The 22863-nt window shown below is 44.4% G+C and overlaps 1 protein-coding gene across 1 annotated transcript in view; it reads right to left on the reverse strand.

Annotated features, from left to right (window-relative positions):
* Nucleotides 1-22863, reverse strand: part of NLK (nemo like kinase) — a 996575-nt gene that overhangs the window by 439798 nt on the left and 533914 nt on the right. The window lies entirely within an intron of this gene.

A 22863-nucleotide genomic window follows, 5' to 3' on the forward strand; every position in this document is an offset into this window, starting at 1 on the left:
CTTAACTAAGAAGTAGCTCTTCTCCAGGGATATCCAACCATTTCTTTTGTAAGAGCTACTTGTGTTCAATGAAAATCGCCTTGAGCCAATTCTATTATTAGTATGGTAGTGTTATAATAGTTGTCACTTAAGACAAGATTACATTAAAGGCCACCCTTTGCAAGATTATCACCAGTGACCTCCTTAGTGCATCAGACATGGCCGGCAGCAGCAACGTAAAAAAAGATTTGTCAATTTGGCATGTCTTTACATGGGTAATACCTACAAGTCATAGCTGCAACGCCCCTGGCACCAAGAAAATAATATCAGTAATAGGTCTCCACAACACCAACTGAAATATCAGCTTTATTCAATAATTTTTTCTCCAAACATCAGCTTAGGAGTTCCAGAGATGCACTCTTTTCGATATTGATAATCATATGAATTAAGACACCAAATACGTTTAATTTAGTAGGTTGGCCTACACACAGTAGTGCCACTCTCAGGCAGCTTAAGAGTTACCAGTCGCTCACGAGCTACGAAGAGATGCCTGCTCTAAACTATGTGGAGTGGCCCGTCCTGTGGGTCACCTTTGACACATCTGGCAACTCGCATGCCTTTATTTGGAATTGCCTGGACTCACCTCTGTTGCTTGACCACTCCTACTTCAGAATCATCTTTGCAAGCTTACTCCACATTTATGATAAAATAGCATATACAGAATGGAAACCAAAACAGGTTGAGGAACAGAAAGCAAGACACACAGTCATGAAGGCAAACTGCTATCCACCTACCTCCATGTCTGTGTGGGCCATTTCCTCTTTGAGAACCAAGCTGTGCCTGATTTTTGTAATGTTAGCAGTGTTCTCCTATTGCCCTCCCTGCTTGTAATTTGCCTTGCTGACATTCTCTGTCAAAGCTGGCCACGCTGGTTGTCTTCAGTGAGGAGCCAGGTAAGAGTTTATCAGCGAGGACAAGATGGAGGAAAAGGTACCACCTACAATCAGTTTTTCCTGTCACTAGGTTTATCAAAGGGGAGTCATCTGGTACAATACTGGGGAAATGCCCTTCTAGGGGGTGGGTGTGTGTGTGTGTACCCAAGCATGTGTACACGTGCGTGTGTACGCGTGTGTGTGTCATCGATAATTTCGTATTCCAGAATAAGTCTGCGCCAAGGAAAATATGCACAGTGGAGATAAAAAAAAAAATAGGACCAGCACTATGCACTTGTCTATTCGCTCTACTACAGATGTCAGGTATACTGTATCAAACGTGCTTTCCCCCAATTTCTCCAATTTGTGTATATATTTTAGTTCTGTACCGAACTACCATCTGAATCAATCCTTAAAATAGCTACATGCTCCATTTTAACCATATCTACCAGCCAGCTACACTGATGCCGATTGATTAATCCATTTCCAAAAAAGGCCTCAAGTCCAGTTTGGCTTCAATTTTTTATACCCTGCTGTATCCTTAGTCGGAGAACTACCCTTGAGACATTAGGTGCGCCCATCACTACTTCAGATTTTGCCTGCACTTTTTCTGAGACACTGCAGGTCACGACTTTTATACGCCATTACATAACAATTAACGGGAGAACAAGAGGTTAAAATATGCCTCATCCACTTATATGCATCCCTTTTGCAAAACAATTGCAGCATCTCATCTTATGTTTCACAGTGCTATTAATTTTTTTGAAATTTACTTATCAAAATTGGGAATTCATAGTTTGCTTTCATCCCCATTAATAACCTATGTTTTATCCCCTCTGTCACTCAATGTATTTTACGCTTAAAGTAGCCCTTTTAAAGAATATTGATTATTGGTATCTTTATAAGAAACAGAATACAACTAGAATTCTACAGTTAGAATGTTTCCTTATAGTGCCCCAGATTCATGCATTTTACGCCGAAATTAGTAAACACGTCAGTGCAAGCTGTGTAATGATTTCAGCTCCTATTACCTGCTATTCATTCTTACTGCAGAACTGCATCGGTCAACTAGATGGCCTTGCTGTTTTCCTGCCATTACTCCCTCTTTTCCATTATAAACACGTATTTGTTGCATCACGAAACTAGGGTGTGCCCTCAGTGTTTACATTAATTCGTTTGTTAAATACATTTGTGTACACATCGTAGAATAATCAAATAGTTTTTTTGTTGTTGAGGTCTTGCGGTTAAACAGTAGTCAATTTCTTTATACAAAGAATGTATTTCTGTAGCAACGATGTGTACCTGTATAGTCCCTAGTATTTGGACCAAACATAGTTCAAATTATATTTTTTAAATGAAATGCTTAACTATTGTAAGGCTTTAATGTTTGAACCAGTGTGTTTTTGCTGTCAACTGTATGTTACCTATGTATACCAAGCTACAAAGCTTTCAATTCTGTATATGCTCTGGTCAATGCAGCATATTGCTATTGGAACAGTGCAAACTTAGAAATGCTCCTTTTTGTAAAAAAAAAAATCCAAACAATTTTTATTGTTTTTTGTTAGTTAATATTATCTGTTCCAATCTCCGACTTCGTATCAGCGCAGCTTAATAAATCTCAGCAAACTTAGGCCGTAACCTAAAAAGTGTTAAGATTTACTGTCTAGCTGAAACATTTTCTGTTTTTAAATGGTTTGGCTTTCTTCCGAATACTCCACAAACATATGATTCCTCTGCAGCATCATCCAGGGGTGCTCGTGCATGTAATTTGTGGGTGAAGGGGGTTGGTGAAAAAAGTAAAAATAGTTCCTCATCTTTGGTTTGGTTGCTGACTTATTATTTTAACATCACACCGCCTATGATTATGGTTAGTGATTTAGTCAAGGTTTGTTTGTCTTTTTTCTACAGATATAGGTGTAGTGGACGGTGTATTGATTATGAGTAAGCTTAGGCTCCTCTCCTGGAATGTTAATGGCCTGCGCACCAAGCCAAGGGCAAATAGGATCTTACAATATCTGTGGGATTCTGATGCGCAGGTCATTATACTCCAGGAGACACATTTAGTTGAGGCTGAGTTTCTTGATTTGGTAAAAAGAAATAGGTGGATAGATTTATCAGTTTCTACTTCTCAATCGCTTAATGTAAGAGGTGTGACTATTCTTTTTAAAAAAACGATCACTACCAAATTAATCAGGCAGTTGGTAGATACAGGGGGTAGATGGGCAATCACCTTAGTAGAAATAGGGGGTTCACGCCTGACGTTAGTAGGCTATTATGGACCCAATAGAGATGACTCTTCAGCTCTGGAGGCTTTATTTTCTCAGCTTTTGCACTTCCCAGAACCTATTATTATAGCAGGGGATTTTAACATCGTGCTCGATTATGCTCTAGATAAAACTCCATCTAGTCGTCAACAAATACTCTCTAAGTCTAGAGCTTTCTTACTCAACTGCATGCATCAATATGGTTATACTGACATCTGGCGTGCAAGGGCAGGTTTGTTACCTGGATTTTTGTTTCGCAATGTTAAATATCACCATCAATCTAGGATTGATTTTTTCTTAATTAGTCGCAGTCTGACAGATTCTGTAACCAATGTTAGTTATCTACCTTCTCATCTGTCTGATCACTCTGCAGTAGTACTAGATCTCGCTGGTATTGTGCAAGTTCGTATAAGATCTTGGTATTTTGATCGCTCTTTCTTTTCATCATCAGACGACGTCCTATATCTCAAATTAGAGACACGTGAATTTATGCGAGTCAATATCGGCACTACAGGGTCTGACTCCGTGTGGGATGCTTTTAAGTGCTTCCTGCGCGGACTCATTAAAAATAAGATCGTTTTCCGCAGGAGGCAGTTTACTCAAGAAGTGTCGTCTATTGAAGCCAACCTCTTAACAATACAGGCGGAACTAGTTGCTTGCTGTGGTGTTTCCAGTCTTACATTAGTTAAACAGGAGAAACAGTTGGAACTTAAAATGCAATTGGCCTCTGTTTTAAATCAGCGAATCCTTCAGAAATGGGAAGCTAGTAAGTTAGCCCATTTCGAATTCGGCGAAGGTGCCGGCAAACTGCTGGCCTGGAAATCTAGAACTGATCAGGCGCGGAATTACATTGATTCAATTGAAACTAGTTCAGGGACCGTCTCATCTGATGTAGAAATCAGAATGGCTTTCAAAAAATTCTTTGAGAATATTTATCAGGAGGACAAAAATATCTCCCCTGAAAGCATTGGTGAGTGGCTGAATGACATCTCCGTACCAACGCTATCTTCAGAGCAAAGAGCCTTCCTAGATAGTGTGGTTACAGAGGAGAAGGTGGAGTCTGCAATACGTGGGAGCAAGGGGGGCAAAGCTGCAGGCCCCGATGGCCTCCCAGCTGAAATTTATAAAAACCTTGCAGGTGAAATCTCTCCCTTCCTTGCCGGGCTTTTTAATCAAATATTGCAGGAAGGGGCCCTTCCGCCAAAATCCTGGAACAACGCGTCTATCACATTGATTCTTAAACCGGGTAAGGCTCCCACGGATTGTGAGTCGTATCGTCCTATATCCATTCTCAACGCCGATTATAAGATCTTTGCGTCACTCTTGGCTAAGAGATTGGGTAAGGTTGTCCCAGATATCTTACATCCTAACCAGAAGGGCTTTGTCAGGGGTCGTCAGCTCTATGAATTGACGTATGACTTGATAGGAGCCATAGATATGGCTACCACTAACGCCCTGCCGCTTGCTATTCTCACGTTGGATGCCACCAAGGCTTTCGACAGGGTCAACTGGTTGTACCTGTCGGGGGCCTTGGCTAAGTTCAACGTGGGTGAGCGTTTCCGCGGAGCTGTGAAACTACTCTATCATAGTCCGTCGGCATCTGTTCTGGTTAATGGTGGATTGTCCGAACCTTTTAACGTCACAAGAGGAACACGACAGGGCTGCCCTTTATCCCCATTGCTCTTTGATCTTTATATCGAGCCCTTCGCTCAAAAATTAAGAGATAATAACATCATTAAGCCCTTTAAGTATAAAGCTTGGGAAAGATGGGTGGCCCTGTATGCGGACGATGTCATGATTATATCCTCAGATATCAGAACCGCATTCCCTGCTGCCATTGAGATTGCCCTCGAATTCGGGAAAGTCTCGGGGTATGAGGTAAATGCCTCAAAAACTGAAATAATGGTGTGGAATAGTGACGTTACTGGTTTAAATGAGCAGCCTAGTACTAGCTTAAGATATCTAGGGTTAAAAATTGTCAAAGATATCAACTTGATTGCCTCCACCAATCTATCTGTAGTCGCTAAAGAGTGCCGGAAATTACTGGGTTCCTGAGGGCACCTCCCCTTGTCGGTTCTGGGCCGTGCAAATCTGGTAAAAATGACCATCTTACCTAAATTGTCTTTCTTATTTAATACGATTCCACTCAATTTGATAAGTCTTCCTTGGCTAAACTACAGGTGGACATTACTTCATTCATTTGGAAAAAAAAGAACGCAAGGATTGCTTGGAAAAAAATAAGGCGGCGACGAGAAAAGGGGGGACTGGCAGGGCCTGACTTGCAAATATACGCATGGGCATTCCAACTATCACATGCACGCATGTTATTAAAAATGCCATCAGATCAGGGAGTAGGGAGGATGTTCTCGGCCATGTTGGAGGGCGAAGGAGTTGGGCAGTAGGGTTTTTTATTTAAGTTTGGCGATCCGAAGTACTTCAAAAAGGTCAAACTAAAGGTATTACAGAGTCTAGCTAAAACCTGGTTTAATATTAGATCTTCCATAAAACTGGGATATCATTCTTCCAGATCACCCATATGGGATCTCCCCGCCGCCCCAGGCTGGGTGAACGATACGCTAGCAATCCCATTGAAGGAGGCAGGAATATCCACATGGAGGGACTTATTTGTGGGAGGGACTTTACTTCCATGGGAACATCTAGTGAACAAAATAGGTCCCAGTTTTTCAAGATTTAAGTATCTTCAAATCTTAAGCTGGGCACAAGCGTTCTCATCCCAAAACCCTCGCCTCTACCCACCGGGCGGAGGTAGCCAATTGGAATATCTCTTGTTGGATAAACCGGCTGCCACAGAAGAAATTGCTGTATGGTATAATTTAATCTTGGAAGAGATTGATGGGGAATTTATTCTCCCCGAACAACTTTGGGCTTCTATTTTGCCAAGCCTGAATGTGAATGACCTTTGGATAAAATCTTGCACTGTCTTGTGGGACCTAGTTAAACCAGCGTGGCTTCGTAGAAACCACTTATTTACTCTACATAGGGCATACTACTCTCCACAGAGGCTGTCTAAGTTTTTCCCAGGTGGCCCGGTGGCTTGCGCTCGCTGCGGCTTAATATCAGCCTCCGATGCGCACATGTTTTTTGAATGTCCCCACTTGTCATTATTCTGGGACGCTATAAGCAAGAAACTCACAACCTCTCTGGGCTTTTTAGTGGTTATCGATCTTCGCCTGGTTATTTTTGGTATCTTGGATCAGAATCGGAGCCCAGCTAACAACCTCCTGTTCTATTGCTTGCTGGTGGCACGCAGAGAAATCTGTAAGCGATGGAAACTTTCCATGACTGGTGTTTATCAATTTCTTAAATATCGAAATTAGACCTATCCAGGGCTGGGAAATCAGATAAGAGAGCTTTTTGGCGTTTGATTAATTGGTCTAGTTAGCCGCTTGGGTTTTTTGTTTTTTTTTGGTTTCCCCCCATTCCCCACCAAGTCCGATGATTACCTAGCCATGGTATAATCTCCTAGCTACTCCACATAGGTATCTATAAGATACGACAGTGGTTTAAGCATTGGTGTCACTGGCTCATGGTAAATTAGCCGTTAACCCGACAACAAGGCATTGGGCTTGGCATGGTATAGGCTGTAGCTGTTGGGTTGGCCCCTCCTGTTCCGACCCATGCCAGTATATGACTGAGGCAGCACGCCGGTATTACTGTAAGTCCTTGTTCCCTTGTTCCAACAGTTCAGCTACATACAACCATGGTAGAGATGAGGACAAAAAAAAAATGCAGCATATTGCTATTGGAACAGTGCAGACTTAGAAATGCTCCTTTTAATTTGTATTGTTTTTTGTTAGTTAATATTATCTGTTCCAATCTCCGACTCCGTATCAGCGCAGCCTAATAAATCTCAGCAAACTTAGGCCGTAACCTAAAAAGTGTTAAGATTTACTGTATAGCTGAAACATTTTCTGTTTTTAAATGGTTTGGCTTTCTTCCGAATACTCCACAAACATATGATTCCTCTGCATCATCATCCAGGGGTGCTCGTGCATGTAATTTGTTGGGCTCCCTTGCTTGTTTTACAACCAAATCTAGACGTCCTCTCTATTGAAATGTCATTTAAATATTAGCCTTGACATTCCGAACGACCGCATTTTCAGATAAGACAGATATTATAATCTGTGAATAGAGTAAAAAAAATTCTGTGCAATAACATGGAATTAAATATTCATTAAATATCAACATTTATTTTTAGACATGGCCTGGGTCATTTAGGAATTAGAAAATATGATACAAGCTGAAGAAAACCAAAAGGCAAGCTAAGCACAGTGCAATGATAAATAGATGTGATTGGAATAAACCACTGATATAAAACTGGGTTCTGGAGCCTTGTTTACCTAGTAGGCATCTGAATTTCACCAACCCGGAAGGAAAGCGGAACCGGGCCCCCAAAGAAAGAGTCAGCACAAGCAGTGCTACGTCAATGCCGAAGCAGGAAACAGACTCTTTGGCCGCCCGCTGATGTCCGTACTATACAACATGAGCCCTGAGGAAGTTCCTTTTACAGGAACGAAACGCGTTGGCTGTTGTCCTGTGTTTTTATGAAGATCAATAAAGAACTTTTGAAATAAAGTGGCCGATTTGTGACTTCATCCCTGGTGCTGCCTCCACCTATGTATTGATTGGAATAAACCACTGATATAAAACTGGGTTCTGGAGCCTTGTCTACCCAGTAGGCATCTGAATCTCACCTTCTTAGAGATTTCACCGGAATGAAAATAAAAGCTAGATGTTATAAGTATCTTGGTCAACTTCTGACATTGCCACAGACATCTACCCACTGTTGAACTTAGACATGTTTAGGTTGAGACTAGCAAAGCGCGCATGCGCTGCTCTAGAAAATGACCTCTTGGAATCACTTCAGCTTTTCAGCAAATTTGTGCGTGTGGCTATAAAAAGCCACACGCACGAGTTTGCTGAAAAGCTTAAGTGATTGGCCATTGCGTGTGGCTTTCAAAAATTGAAAGCACGCAATTGGCCTAAGGAAGAAAACAAGTTACTTACCTGTAACTTTGGTTCCCCAGTATTGTTAACTTTCATAGATTCCCATGCTTTTGTATCATTCCCCGTTGTCGGAATGGGAGTCTCGGTAACAAAAATAACATTGCAGTAGGTACAAAAGAGAAAGAAAAAGGCCTAGGCCTCATTCCCTTTTGTAGCATATCCGCCTCTTTTTGTAAAAGAGACCAAACTTAGGTATCAGCCAATCAGAAGAGCCTCACCCCATAGAACCCTCCTGAAGGAACCTCAGAGCATCAGATTTTCATAGCCGTTGTGTAACAGTCACCATATCTGCTCAAGGCTGAGCTTTCCCCGGGGAGGTGGGTGGGCGCATGGGAATCTATGAAAGTTACCAATACTGGGGAACCAAAGTTACAGGTTAGTAATTTGTTTTCTTGCCCCAGTATAGGAACTTTCATAGGTTCCCATGTTTTTTTATCAGAGTAGCAAGCAGTTTGCAATAAAAAAAAACACAAACACGTTTTGTGTCACAAATACATTGCAATAGCCAACATGACAAAGATGCAAAATGTGCCAAACAACAGAATGTGGGATAGAAAGGAGAAGCTCACCAATTATTGGAATAGGTTCCTCAGGACAGCCTGGGCCACTGCCGCATCCTCTTGCTGTAAGGATTCCAAGCAGTAATGCTTAGTAAAGGTGTGGACGCTGCTCTAGGTAGCAGCTCTGCAAATATCTTTAACCTGCACCCCCACGAAGAGGGCTGTTGAAGAAGCCACTGATCTTGTGGAATGTGCCCGAACCCTGCCAGTCAATGGTTTACCTGCTGCAGTATGGCAATGTAGAATAGCACTTGTAATCCATCTTGCAATCCCTTGTTTTGATAGCGGAAGACCCTTGCTCGGACCACCAAAGGCAACAAACAATTGGGAGGATTTCCTAAATCCCTTGGTACGATCTAAATAGAATTTTAAACATCGTTGAACATCCAGAGAATGCAGCGACTTCTCCGCTGGTGTAGCCGGGTGAGGAAAGTACGCCTTCAGAAAAACCAGCTTGTTCAAGTGGAAGTCCGAGGGTACCTTGGGTATGAACCTTGGGTTAGTTCTCAAGATAACGGTGTTTCTTTTAAATTGCAGGAAAGGTTCTTGGATTGTGAGAGCCTGCAATTCTCCAATACGTTTTGCCGATGTGAGGGCAAGAAGAAGAGCCAATTTCCATTAAAGAAACTTCATGTCTGAACGATGAATTGGTTCAAATGGGCTTTTCATGAGCTGAGTGAGGACTAGATTTAGGTGCCAGGTAGGAGGCGGAGGTCTCACTGGTGGATAGACTCGGAACAAGCCTTTTAGAAATTGTTTCACAATTCAGGAAGACCACAACGAAGGACCAGACTCCGACCGTCTGTATCTTGAAATGGCTGCCAAATTAACCTTTATAGAAGAATGGGCCAGCCCCGACTTAGCCAGGGACAAGAGATAAGGTAGAAGCTGATGAGGCTTTGAAGTAAAGGGGTCACCTTATTTCTTCCTGCACCAAATACCAAATCTCTTCCATTTTAAGCGGTAAGTCCTGTTTGTGGAAGGAGCTCTCGCCTGGGAGAGGACTTCCTTAATTTCGTTTGAGATGGGGAGATTCATAAATTCTCGCTGCTCATGAGCCATGCTGTCAGGTGTAACAACTGTGGATCTGGATGCCAAACCTGTCCTTCGGACATTGTGAGGAGATCTGGAATAGCCCTCAAGGGGAGAGGAGGAGCTAGCGATAGCAGATGGAGCTTCGTGTACCAGAACTGTCTCGGCAAAGCAGGGGATATTAGGATCATCCTGCATGGTTCCACTTTGATCTTCTTGATCAATCTCGGGATCAGTGGAATGGGGGAAAGGCGTAGACAAATGTCCTCGACCAGGCTATTGAAAGCGCATTTTCCAATGATCCTTGTTGGTGATGTCTGCTTGCATAAGACCGGCATTTCTTGTTGGTCTGTGTGGCAAAGAGATCTATTGTTGGTCTGCCCCACTTGATGTGGAGCCGACGATCGTGAGGAGACCAATGGCCACTGACATGCAGGTCTTGCATCACCGCTCCCCAGCCCTCCAAGGACGCCTCCGTTGTCACCACCTGAGGAGATCGCTTACGAAGGATAGACCTTGGGAAAGGTTTCTCTGGTCTGTCCACCACCGGGCCGCTCTTTTCATTGACGGAGTGATCTTTACTTTGTCGTCGAATGACCCGTGAACTTGTGTCCACTGGATGACCAACTGTTCTTGAAGAGGACGCATTCGCAGTCTGCAATGAGGTATCAGGGGTATACATGATGACATTACCCCCAGCAGAGACTTGTAGCAGCGTACTGAAAGACACCTTCTTCTTTGTGTGTCCAAAGACATGGACTGCAGTTTCTCTCGTCTTTCTAGAGTTGGAAAAGCCTTTGAGAGTTGAGTTCAGGATTGCTCCCAGGAAACGTGCTTCCCTGGATGGGATCAGAGACGATTTGTCCTTGTTTAACGTGAGACCCAGATTTTGAAACAGGTTTGTACAAGCCTGAACCGCATCCTGCGCAGCTCCCCTGGACGGGGCCTTCAGCAACCAGTCGTCCAGGTAAGGAAAGACTTGAAAATGATTCCTTCGCAGGAAAGCCGCTACTGGCGCCAGCACCTTCGTGAAAATCCTCGGGCTGAGCGAAAACCAAAGTATAAAACCCTGAATTGAAAATGGCTCTTGGTTACTGTGAAGCGTAGGAACCTTCTGTGCGCTGGGTGAATCGGTACATGAAAGTATGCATCTTCGAGATCAGGCGTGGCCATGAAATCCCCCGGATTGATCAGTCGCAGGATGTCTTGAAGAGAGACCATCCGGAAAGACAGGGAGATGAGATAGGTGTTGAGCTCCCTGAGATCTAAAGTGGGGCGCCATTTTTCTAGCGTCTTCCTTACCAGGAAGAACCTGGAATAGAATCCCTGTCTTTTTTGGTCGGCAGGAACTGGTTCTATTGCCCCTTTCAGGAGCATCTGATGTGCTTCGAGCCGCAGGAGACGCAGGTGTTTCGATGGAATGGCTGCAGAGGCTTTGGATGGCGGGATTTGAGTGAATTCTAAGGTATGGCCCTTTCGAATGATGTTGAGCACCCAACGGTCCGATGTTATCCTGGACCAATTGTGAAGGTATTGGGATACCATGCTTCCAACTGATGACTTCCTGGAGGAGGGCACAGTAGGAAGAGCCAGGAGGCCGCTATTGACGTTTGGAGGTAACACGTCCTTGGCGAGCCCGCTTTCCTCTATTGTTAGGCCTGGAGTAATTGGAGGATTGACCCTCCCTTTGTTGATAAGGCTGGCGGTACTGCTGTGAACCTGAACCGTAGGATGAGTATCTTTGTTGGTGAAAAGATCCTCTGTAGTTTGTACTCTTTCCTCTGGCCCCTCTAAAAGGAGTCTTGCGGTACTGTAGAGTACCCAAAGATCTGGCGGTCTCAGTGCTCTTCTTTATGCGTCTTGGAGGGTGTCATCAATCAGTTTCCCGAAAAGTGCCTCTCCATCAAAAGGAAGGTCCAGGACCTTATTTTGGATCTCGGGCCGAAACCAGGTTGCTTTCAGCCACCCCTGGCGACGAAGGACTGCAGCCCCCGCCAGCGACCGAAACGCCGTCGTGGCAATGTCCATGACGCAGTCCATGATCTCCATAGATGTAGCCTCTCCCTCCTGTAAGACTTTCTTTGCTTCTACTTTTGATTCCGGAGGAAGCTGCTCCAGAAACGGTGCAACATCACACCATAGCTGGCGATCATATCTGCCCGATATTGCCAGGGCATTAGCTGCACGCACCAGAAGATTCGCCATTGATGAGATTCTTTTTCCCGCATTGTCCAATCTCCTTCCTTCCTTCTCTGGAGGAGTTGTTAACGGAGCAGAGGGGTTGCGGGATTTTCGCTGCGCAGCCTGAGAAATTACCGAATCCGGTCTTGGGTGACCCGTCAAGGCAGCTGGACCATCGTCAGGCGCTTTATACTTTTTATCAAGACGCGGTAGTACAGGGACCACCGTCGCTGGGTTCTTAATAACCTTAAGGCCTTCATCCCACAGATGCTGCACTATCGGTATGGATCTTGTCGACTTTCTATAGGGTTCCTTGAAATCATACAAGAAACACTCAGTGGCCACCGCAGGCATTGCCAACTTAAATCTGCCAGTTGCTCTTGCCATTAACTGATGGAAGCCGCCTATATCCGGCCGGAGGGAAATCAACCGTGTCCGGACATGGAGATCGAGGGTCCTGAATGATGTATTCATACCATTCAGTAGATTGATCACCATCGTCTGAATCATGATCCTCATCCGAGGAATAATTATGGGTGTCTACTGGCCTGGAAGGCTCTTCTGGCATTGGTGTCTGTGGTGGAGGAGACACCTGAGCTGGTACTTCAGTAACAGCTGTTGAGGTAGATGCCGTGACAGGAACGGCTTGTACAACTGGAGCCGGAGCAGACTTTGCTGCTCTAGATTTGTAATCCTGTAGCATTTTGTGTAGGTTTTGCAAGAAAGAAGACGGAACTGAAACGATGCCCGGATCTAAATATTGATGTGGTTGGGCAGAATGATGATGATTATGATAATCACCCTCTTGGTCATACCCTCCTTCTGAATCCGTCTCCTGGCACTTTACCAGAAGTTGAGAGGGATCGTCAGCGTAGTCATATGAGTCCTGATCCTCCTCCTCTGACTCATTCTCATCCAATAGTAGCGCTGGCGGCAAGGGGGTTACCCTCCTTGGAGAAGTCATGTCTGGCGTAATTCTGGTCATTGAGATGGTGATTCTCTTCTCCGATGCCAAAATGATGGAACTGAAAACACAGCCGTCGTCAGCTTTGTCGATGAAATATGCTTCGTCGCCACTAAAAACACTCGACGACAAGATAGGCATCGTCGTCGACGAGACTGTCAACATCCCCGCCGTCGACATTGACAATGTTGTCGTCGTCGAGGCTCTCGTCGACGACACTGTCGTCGTCACCACCGTCGACGAACCTCTCGTCAACGACTCCGTCAACGTCGTCGCCTTTGTCGTCGACGTTGTCGTCGTCGGCGTCCTCGTCGACGACTCCTTCGTCGCTGCTGTTTTAGCCGTCATCGACGATCCTGTTGTCGTCGGTTGTCCCGTCGATGAGCCCATCGACGGAACCAGTGTCAGCTTACCGTCGACGACACCTTCATCGACGACGACTTGGAACTCCTGTCAGACTTTTCCGAAGCTGGGGAAGAGGGTTTTCTGAAGCCTGGATCAGTCTTCAAACCCTTTGAAGGCGTAGATGGTCCCACCCTCTCCTTTTCACCACGGTGAGGAGATGCGCTTGGACCTTGGCTCTCAGACTCTCTGGTGGTCTTTTTTGAGGCCTTAGAAGGATGCTCCACAGAAGGAGAAGGGGAACCCCTACCCCTTTTGACTGACCTTCTTGATGAAGACTTACACGTAGAGTTCTCATTGTCACTGGAGACAGTATCCTTCCTGGACCTCAATTTCTGGAGCCATGTCAGAAGTCTACCCTCACGGTCCCGGAGGGTATTGGTTGAAAAGGTGCGACAGATCTTACAGTCCGCAGCCTTGTGGTCAGGATAGAGGCAATAGAAGCAGTCTTTATGCTTATCCTCAATGAACAGCCTTTTCTTGCCAAAGGTGGAACATAGCTTGAAAAGAGCCTTCTTCTTCTCCTTGTCAGACATCCTGGAAGGATCAGCTAACAATCTGAAGAGAATCTGAAAAGAATCTGAAGAAAAAACCTTGAAGAAACTTCCTGAAGAGTAGAAGTTGAGCAGAGCTCAAAGGAGACTCCCTAGCACAACGTGCGTAGAAAATCTGAGGCTCTGAGGTCCCTTCAGGAGGGTTCTATGGGATGAGGCACTTCTGATTAGCTGATGCCTAAATTTGGTCTCTTTTACAAAATGAGGCGGATATGCTACAAAAGGGAATGAGGCCTAGGCCTTTTTCTTTCTCTTTTGCACCTACTGCTATGTTATTTTTGTTGCCGAGACTCCCATTCCGACGACATGGAATGATAAAAAAGCAAGGGAATCTATGAAAGTTCCAATACTGGGGCAAGTTGCATGTCCCGCCTTCTCTCTGAACGTTGACTCACATGGCCAAGGGGTCTCGGGAGCGAGCAGCAGTGCGGCCGAGTGCCAGCTGCATTCCTTACATTCCTGGAAGTGCGAGCGCAACACTTGTGTATATACTGCTTTGGAAAAGCTGTGAATATGAATGTGGTGAATTCGATTTTTCATACATTTACTCAGCAGTTTAAGAAGAAGTGTGCTTTTGTACATTTCTCAGGAGTTTAATGGAGGGAACATATAATTAATTCCTCATCAGAGTTGTAGACGGTGCTTTGTCCACAGTGAGTGGTCTTTGTTGCATGTTTATTGAACCTGGCAGGTTGATGGATTAAAATAAGCACAGCATAGTTTGGAAATGTTTTGAACAATCCAAGTTAAAGAAGGAGCGCACTCAGAGAGAGGAGTACACAATGTATACACTTGATGAGGAGCAGTGATGTCACACCTATATAATGATATAGTGTGGCAGATTCCTTGAGTAGCGTTGATTGGCGGCCGGTGCTCAATATTATCACAGTGTTGTGTTTGGCTGCGAGGCCACTTGATCCACGATTTACCAATGGGTGACAGGAGTGCTTTGTGAGATTAAGGAGTTGTGAGTCATCGCTCGTTGCATGTGGTCAGTGATGAAGCGCTATTACGTGACTGGGATGACTTCTTAGAAATGTATGCATAAATCACAGTGTCCAGCTACATGCGGAGGCCTCTTTAATGAGTGTCCGCTTCTCTCTCTCTGGCATGGTTCCCATTAAAAACATCTATCATAGGCAACCGGAAATACCTCTGAAAGCTCACGTGCCCCGTGCAGGACTAGTTACCAGCCTGGAACTGACTGCTTATTAGAACATAACCAGCATTTTCAATGCTATAGGTCTCTCTTTTTGCGAGAGTTTGAGCTATTGGCATTGTAAATAACAGTGCCTTTTAACACATAAATAAAAGGCATTTTAATTTACTATGCCAATAGCTCAAACTCTGGTAATTGCGAGACCTATTGCATTGCAAATGCTTGTTTTGAGAAAAACTTCAGTTTAAAATTTCAATCGAAGAAGCCCATTTTGAACTGAAAAGAATGCCATTTAAAAGAGCCCTCATAGTACATATAATGAAAAAATCTAAAGGGTCTACAGTGTACGGCCATCCACTGATCGGCTCTTTCGAGACTAAAATCCCCTGTGTTTAAATGTATACCAAAGATTAGCAGCCTGGAAGAATCGAACAGTCAAAGAGCATTCATATCAATGAATATTTAACTAGAATTGAGGATAGGCACTTCCATTCTCATCATGAATCGAGACAAAGCTGCTGAAGAGCTTTTCGATAACCTTGCTAAAGGTATGTCAACACAGAGCAACTACTAGCGGCACTCCTAGTGTCACTAAGCAGGAAGGTCTCAGCGATAAATTCTTAAGACTTGAAAAATTAAAAAAACAGGAAAACTCAAAATGGTGGGATGGCACCACCTTGAAACACTATGCAAGACTTAGACGCATACCCAGAGGTCTAAGGGCACAGATCTTCCCCACCAATGACGATTTAGATAGTGATCTTCTAGGGAAATGGGAAGAGGCTCTCACTAACAACTCCTACACCCTCATGGACATTCTCATTGAGAGTTCGGATCGCAAAGTAACCAAACTTCTAGCCGAAATTGCCACTTTAGAACAGGAGATAAAAGATCTGAATCGTCCTGAATCCACGATAAAGAATTAAACCATATTAGATGAAGTCCTATTGAAGCATCAGAACGAGATCAAAAGCCGCAAAGCAAGACAGTTAAAAAGAGACAAAGCTGATTACACTGAGGGCAGAATATTTACCTATGACAAAAAATATGATTATATGATTAAGAAACCAATACAAAAAAGAAAAGACAAACCCAACGAAACTGATGCTAGCTCGACCTCTTCGAGCACTACATCTCTTAGCACAGTCAGTGTAAGTGAAGATGATGCCAACAGAACAGACCGTGAAACCACACCTTTTTTATGCGAGATACAACGGATCAGGAGAGGCAACCGCATCCAAGATCCAAAACCCGCAGGGGCAGGAGGGGGAAACGTAGAAGACTACAGGAAGAAACTCAGGTCTGGGAACAACCAGAAATAGTTGACAATGAGGATGGGGAAGTACAAGTAATCAATCTATCATCTAAATCATTATCCCCAACCATGATCTCCCTTCTCAGCAAAGGTTTGAACTTTAACCCTTACGCTCACACTGACACATGCAAGTTAAAAATTGATCTGTTTAAATTTGTGTGAAATTTGAAATTAAAAAAGCATTTTTCAAATCGTAATACTTCTAATAAAACTTCTAAAAACATTCCGACTCAGTTTGAACCTGATGTGTTAACAATTAACGATATTCAAACCACTCAGCTTCTTCTATCTTTAACTGACCAAGAACAAACGTCTTACGATATGGAAAAACTACTAGAGGAACTCAATATTGAGTCTGATTTTAGTATTGTAAGTGGGCTCAAATCAAAATCTAAATGGATCCCTACCCTACCAGGAGGGAATTCAATAGACAATTTCCACAAAAGAGTACTGGAAGATATAGACAAACTGGACAACGTGAAAAACCAACGAACGTTTAGATACAAAGACAATCTAACATCTGGGGAACAGGCAGCCCTGAATACCCTCACCAAAGACCAAGACATTATCATTAGAGAAGCGGACAAGGGGGGCAACATTGTTGTCATGAACAAGAAAGACTACTATGAAGAAATACTAGGTCAACTACAAGACACTACATGCTATGAACCACTAGATCTTAACCCCATTGCTTCACTAACTAGACTTACGCCGCCATTACCATGCTACCAATTTGGGCGCATTTGTTCTATTTGTGTAATTTCTCCAATCACCCCCTGTAGAACTCAGTCTGATGTTCCTTTTCTCCTCTGTTTCCTTCCCCTCTTGTGACATTACAGACCTGTGGTTTGATATTCATAACCTACAGGTAGGATGCACACTCCCAGTCAAATCCCATGGACTTGTTTCCGCTCCACCTTTACCATCTATTTCCCCTACATTATGACCTTTACTTGCTTTTAGGACACGCATGCCTTGATGACCAACCCCTCTCTGCGTCACTTTAATAATTTATTAAGATGTGAATTTAATAATTGTTGTAGATACCACACATTTATACCCACCGCCGACCCACCTCCTCTCCTGCACCAACTATGACGACGATCACACCGGTACTAGGGTTGGTGTTGTGTGCATCCACTACTGTGTTACTATGTACCATTTCACAATTCACCCACTTTTCACTTATGCACCATATACAGTCACCATATAAACCTTATTTCATTTGTCAAACTACCATGTACTCCATCCTTGATTTTGTATCCTCCCCAGCCCTGAGGAGTCGCGGAAATAGTGTGTTTTCTTGCGACGAAACACGTGTCGGCTGGCTTTCTATGAACAATAAAAGAGGAGCTGAAACACTGCTGGTCCCCTTCTTCGCCTATGAAAATTTGAACTTTTATGTCCATTGAGACATCTGTTTTTCTTATACTTTATATTTAGTGTGTAGCAGGTTTTGCTTTCAATGAATATTTAATGCTGAAGGAGAAGCTTTAGAACCTCACTGAGGAGATCCATGATGACATGACGGAAATCAGGTAGGCTGGTAACCTGGCTGGGTGGCTCGCAGAGTAAAGGAATAACAATTGTTGAGAATATTCATAGACGAACCACCTTAGAAAAAGTGAGAAACTTTCCCACCAACAGGGTTGTGCTCATCTTAGCAAAGGAAGTAACGTAGAACGAAACATCCAACTCAAAAATACAATCTGGCATTTACTGTAGTGTAGATCAGAGGCAAATGCTAACTATTTTTTGCAGCAATTATAGATTTTATATAATATATTGTCGCAATGGAATGAGTAGTTATGCTAAGAACTGATTCAGAGTGTTGTTCAGTGCAGAACTAAAGACTATATACAAACTGGATACCTGCAGCAGATAATACATATTTCTGTCTTAAAAAGAACTCATCGGTTGCCTAGACTTTAATTTAGGTCAGTATATTGAACGGAAAAACAGGTTTCCTTTTTTTTCCATTCCCTCCACACTGGATAGTCCACTTTTTCTTCTTTCAACCCAATTTGCAGTCCCATTTATTTCATTCAAGTTTTCATTCCACTTGTGCTCCATCTTCTGTTAATGTATCCAATTTAAATTAAACTTCCGTCCCTCAGTGGAATGCGGCAGGAAAATAGCATGCTTTTACATTTTCCTACTAAATTACAGAACACTGTGAGCAGCCAGCTGAAAAGCTTATCTCCGTTTTATAGTTCAATTTATTGTATTTTTATTGGACACAAGCACTTGTTTTGTGCTAGGTTGACAATGAATGGAGAAGTTGATGAAGCAGCAGTGAAGGAATAGGCAGCAACCACACCCTTTTTACGCGATTTAAAGTCGTCTTCAGAATAGGAAGAGAAGGAGGTAAGTCAATCACTTTGTTTTGAATGTCTTTAGAAGCAACATGCTGCAAAATCTTATGACCAATATTCCTACACAGCTGTTGAAAACCTTTGTTGGTGCCAAATGTTTTGCATGCTGTGAGCTTGAAACTTAATTGTGTCAACTCAGCCTTTTCCCCTTTATTAGTTCAATGTATAATGCATATGGAGAAGCATATAACAGTGTTATAAAATGCGAAACATTATATTTCAACCTTGTTGTGATCATCAGTGATTCCTGCTAGATATGGTTAATGATGCCTTAACAAGGTAAAGGTGTCATAGCCCCCACCCCCATGAGAAAGCCCCAAAGCAGTATGAAGAGGTGGAACCTCCCTTGAAAAATAAAAGTGATTGGCGAGAGAGAGAATAGAAGCAGGCAAATCAGGCTTGGTCTTGGAACATTAAACGAAGTTCAGCCAGAGCCACCAGGTCAGGTCCTTTCTAGACAAGAGTACGTGTCCATAGATTGCTTTCACTCTGTTGAGAAGGAATGTGAGTTGCTATTCTTGTATGTGGAGGAAGTGACGAGCTGTGATGGAGGAAGTGGCGTGCTATGACGAGTTGTGAGCGGACAGCCAGCACTTGCACCTGCGCGCTCCTACCATGCTACAGGTCCAGTCCGAGGCGGCTGAGTGGGGGGCTTGTGTCACTGGAGTCTTAGAGGAGCGGACCAAAACCGACGCCTGAGCGGCCCTACTGCTGCTGCTTGTGAGGTGAGAGACGGGCGGTGAGGCTAGAGCTGTTGGAAACACTGACACGCTGCCAGAGGAGGGGGAGGATCAGTACAGCCAGCAGTTTCACTGCTCACTGACCGTTCCCGCCCCGTGCCCCAGCCCCCCACAGCTTCCAAACAACAACTGCCGGAAGGGATCAGCGGACAACCACGCAGGTGGAGCAGCCTAGGGGGCCTGATCTGACACCGACTCAGCGAGGAAAGCGGGAGAGGTCGGCAGGCCAAACAGCGGCAGTGGGGCAGACCGACCATCCGATAACCAACTGAAAAGAGCACCAGAGCGAGCGTGGTGGCCTTAGATTGCTGCCATGGACAGAGCGCCCCGGCAAGCTCTACAGAGGCGGCCCACACATTGGTGCAGCTTGTGGGGGTCGGGAGTGCTCCACTCTTCTCGCACAGCTTTGCACCCAGTAGTGCACCCACATAAGCTACCAGCCTTCCTTAAGCCCTACCCGAGCCCGCCTCAAGAGGTAACCAGAAGAAGAGTCCACCAGGAAAGCTAAAGTAACAATCGGAAGGTGCACTCTGGTCCCCAGCATCTAACCGAAAGATCAGTTTGCCTGTCCTGCTGCAGCTTAAAATCCAGGCGTTACTTACAGGCAAAATCCACTGACAACATTGGTCAGAGCTCCTCCACCTGCACAAGCCGGAGGGGGGTCAGCAAAGGGGGAAAGGGGCAAAGAAGAAAGGAAGGAGGGGGTAGCACACCCAAAACCCCCTATACAGGAGCAGAAGTATGGTGCTCAAATAGAAGCTGTCTCGCCAACAAGGAACAGATGTGGAAGAGAATGAGATCACAGGGACAACACACTCAAGGGTCACAAGAAGCACAGCCTAGCTACTCAACCAGAAGCTACCCGTAGCGAATGCTACCCATCAAGGGATCACAACCCAATATTTCCAAGCACACAGCAGTCCAATTACAATCTCGGACAGATCCTCGAAAGGTGTAAAAGAGGAGACAGAGCATAAACCCCAAATGCTGGGATCTAGTCAAGGGAGGGCAGACTCGCCCCCCCCCCATCACCACCCCTCGTGACTCCATCCCCACCCCTCGAGACTCCATCCCCAAGTGCAGAGCACACTCATACCTCGGAGACTGGGACTGGGAACAGGAAGCACTGGATCAGCCCCCCCTTCAGTGGGCACCGAGGGGCAAATACGGGTCAGTGCGGCAACATCTGCAGAGAAAGGGTCCAAGTGACTGAGCCCAGTAGGTTCCCACAGAGAACGCCGAGATCTCCAGGAAGTCAACAGACAAGGCAAACAGCCCTCAATCGGCTGAAGCTCTAATTCACTGGGGACGGGACAAGGAGTATGGGACAAAAGACCCATCATCCACCCCGAGATCACCTATAACCATCTCACCTTCAAAACGTCGTCAGCCCGACTGCCCAGAGGCAAAAACTAGAACTAAAAATAGAAAGAACCCTCGATCTCACTCCAAAAATCTTTGGGAAGAATGCAGAAGCAAAGAATACTTGTGGGGAGGGCCGACTAACAGACCAAGAAGACCTCCAGTTGAAAGCCATCAGAGAAGCACAAAACAAAATAGCAAGGGTCCTGATATGGCAGTCAACATAATTGTAGGTCCACACAGACTTCCTGCAATCAATTGCCCAGTGCCTTGCGAACGTGGGCAGCATGCTGGCAGAGCTTGATGCAATTATTCACAACTACCAGGCCACGATTGCCCGCACAAGCTCATGTGTCGACATAGAAAAGTGGGCCGAGCTGCCCAAGATATTAGGGGACATGATCGCGTTAGCTAGGGGCAAGGGGCCTATGCACGAACACCACTGAAGGATTTAGAGGAATGGGCAAATAAAAATAGAATCCTCCCCTTCCACCAGACAGGATTCAGGGCAAATAGATCCACAATGGACAACATCATGGCGCTGGCCTACCTCTCCAAACAAGCGCTCAAAGACAAGCATCCGCCTCTGTTTCGCTGCTTTATAGATAAGGCTCCCTGTTTTCAGTTTTTACTGATTTTTACAGATAAATACAGACAGATAACCATTTATTTTCTGGTCTGTGTTGATTTTTAAATGTGGACAAAAACGGAAATTTGGGGCTTTTTTAGTGATTCTAAATACACTTTGCCATGACTGCCAGGCCAATAACTGTGTCATATAAATGCATTTATTTATCTTCTGCGGGTGTTCATTTCAATGAAACCTGGCAGTCATTCACTAATGACTGCATATTTATTGGTTAAATAAATGTGAAAATATACCAGTTTAGGCTTTTTTTCCCTCAAAACCCATAATAAATATGGATAAATACAGATGAAGTTCACAACAAATAAATATGGATAAATACAGACGGAAATATCAAAAAAATAAATACCATAAAACTGGGAGCCCTATTTATAGACTTAGCACGGCCTTTGATAGAAATAATCAAGGCAAACTCTGGAAAAAATTGACAACCTGGGGGATCGCCCCAAAGTTCCAGAAAGCGATTATAGCTCTTTACGAGGGGACATGGGTCCTGGTCAAAGTAAGTCCCACAGCAGTAACATCAAAAGTCAAAACCAACAACGGACTCACGCAGGGCTGTGTCCTTGCCCCACTACTATTTTACCTTTACACTGCGGACAAGGGGAACTCCTTGAAAGAAGCCAGCTTAGTGTTCCAGAGACTTGGCAAGGTGATGCTCCAGTACGCTGCTGACACAGTAGTAATGGCCCACACCAGGGTGGGTCTTCAGAGAGCCTTAAATGAACTTGGCAAGTACAATAAGGAAAACAGCCTGTTAGTCAATCAGAGTAAGACAAAGTTAGCAGTATTCGGCAAATATCCTCACAAAAGGCAGGCACCGTGGCAACTGGGAGACCATCAAAAAGGGACAACAACAGCCTACAACTATCTTAGGGTCTGGTTAACTGTTAGGGCCACCCCGGCGAAATGCCAAAACCAACCATGTTATTCTCTCACTCAGGCGCTTAAGGCAATGCCTGTCAAGTCCAACAGCAGAGCCAGTGCTGACTGTCCTCAAGTCAAAACTAATTCCGGCCATCAACTACAGTCATCAGGCGTTCCCAGGAGCTCTAGACAAATTCTTAGTGGCAGCGCAGATAAAAGCCTACAAGGCAGTGCTGCAGGTGTCCAGACAAGCCAGGAATACCAGGCTACGGCTAGAACTAGATCTTTGTAGACCAGAATTGGCACTACAGGGGGACTTAAGTACTACATCAGCATCCTTAAAGCCTTGGAAAACACCCTTAAACATCAATTGGCATAGAGAGATTTTCTCTGGGTTTGTATCCTTTTGGATTTTATTTGATACTGCTGAAACTAATAAAACAGATTTAAACAAACTTCAATTGGAATTGGTTTTTTAAGGAAGCGATTCCCCCTGGTACATC

Source organism: Lissotriton helveticus, chromosome 3_1 (assembly GCF_964261635.1).
Source record: "Lissotriton helveticus chromosome 3_1, aLisHel1.1, whole genome shotgun sequence".
NCBI lineage: Eukaryota > Metazoa > Chordata > Amphibia > Caudata > Salamandridae > Lissotriton > Lissotriton helveticus.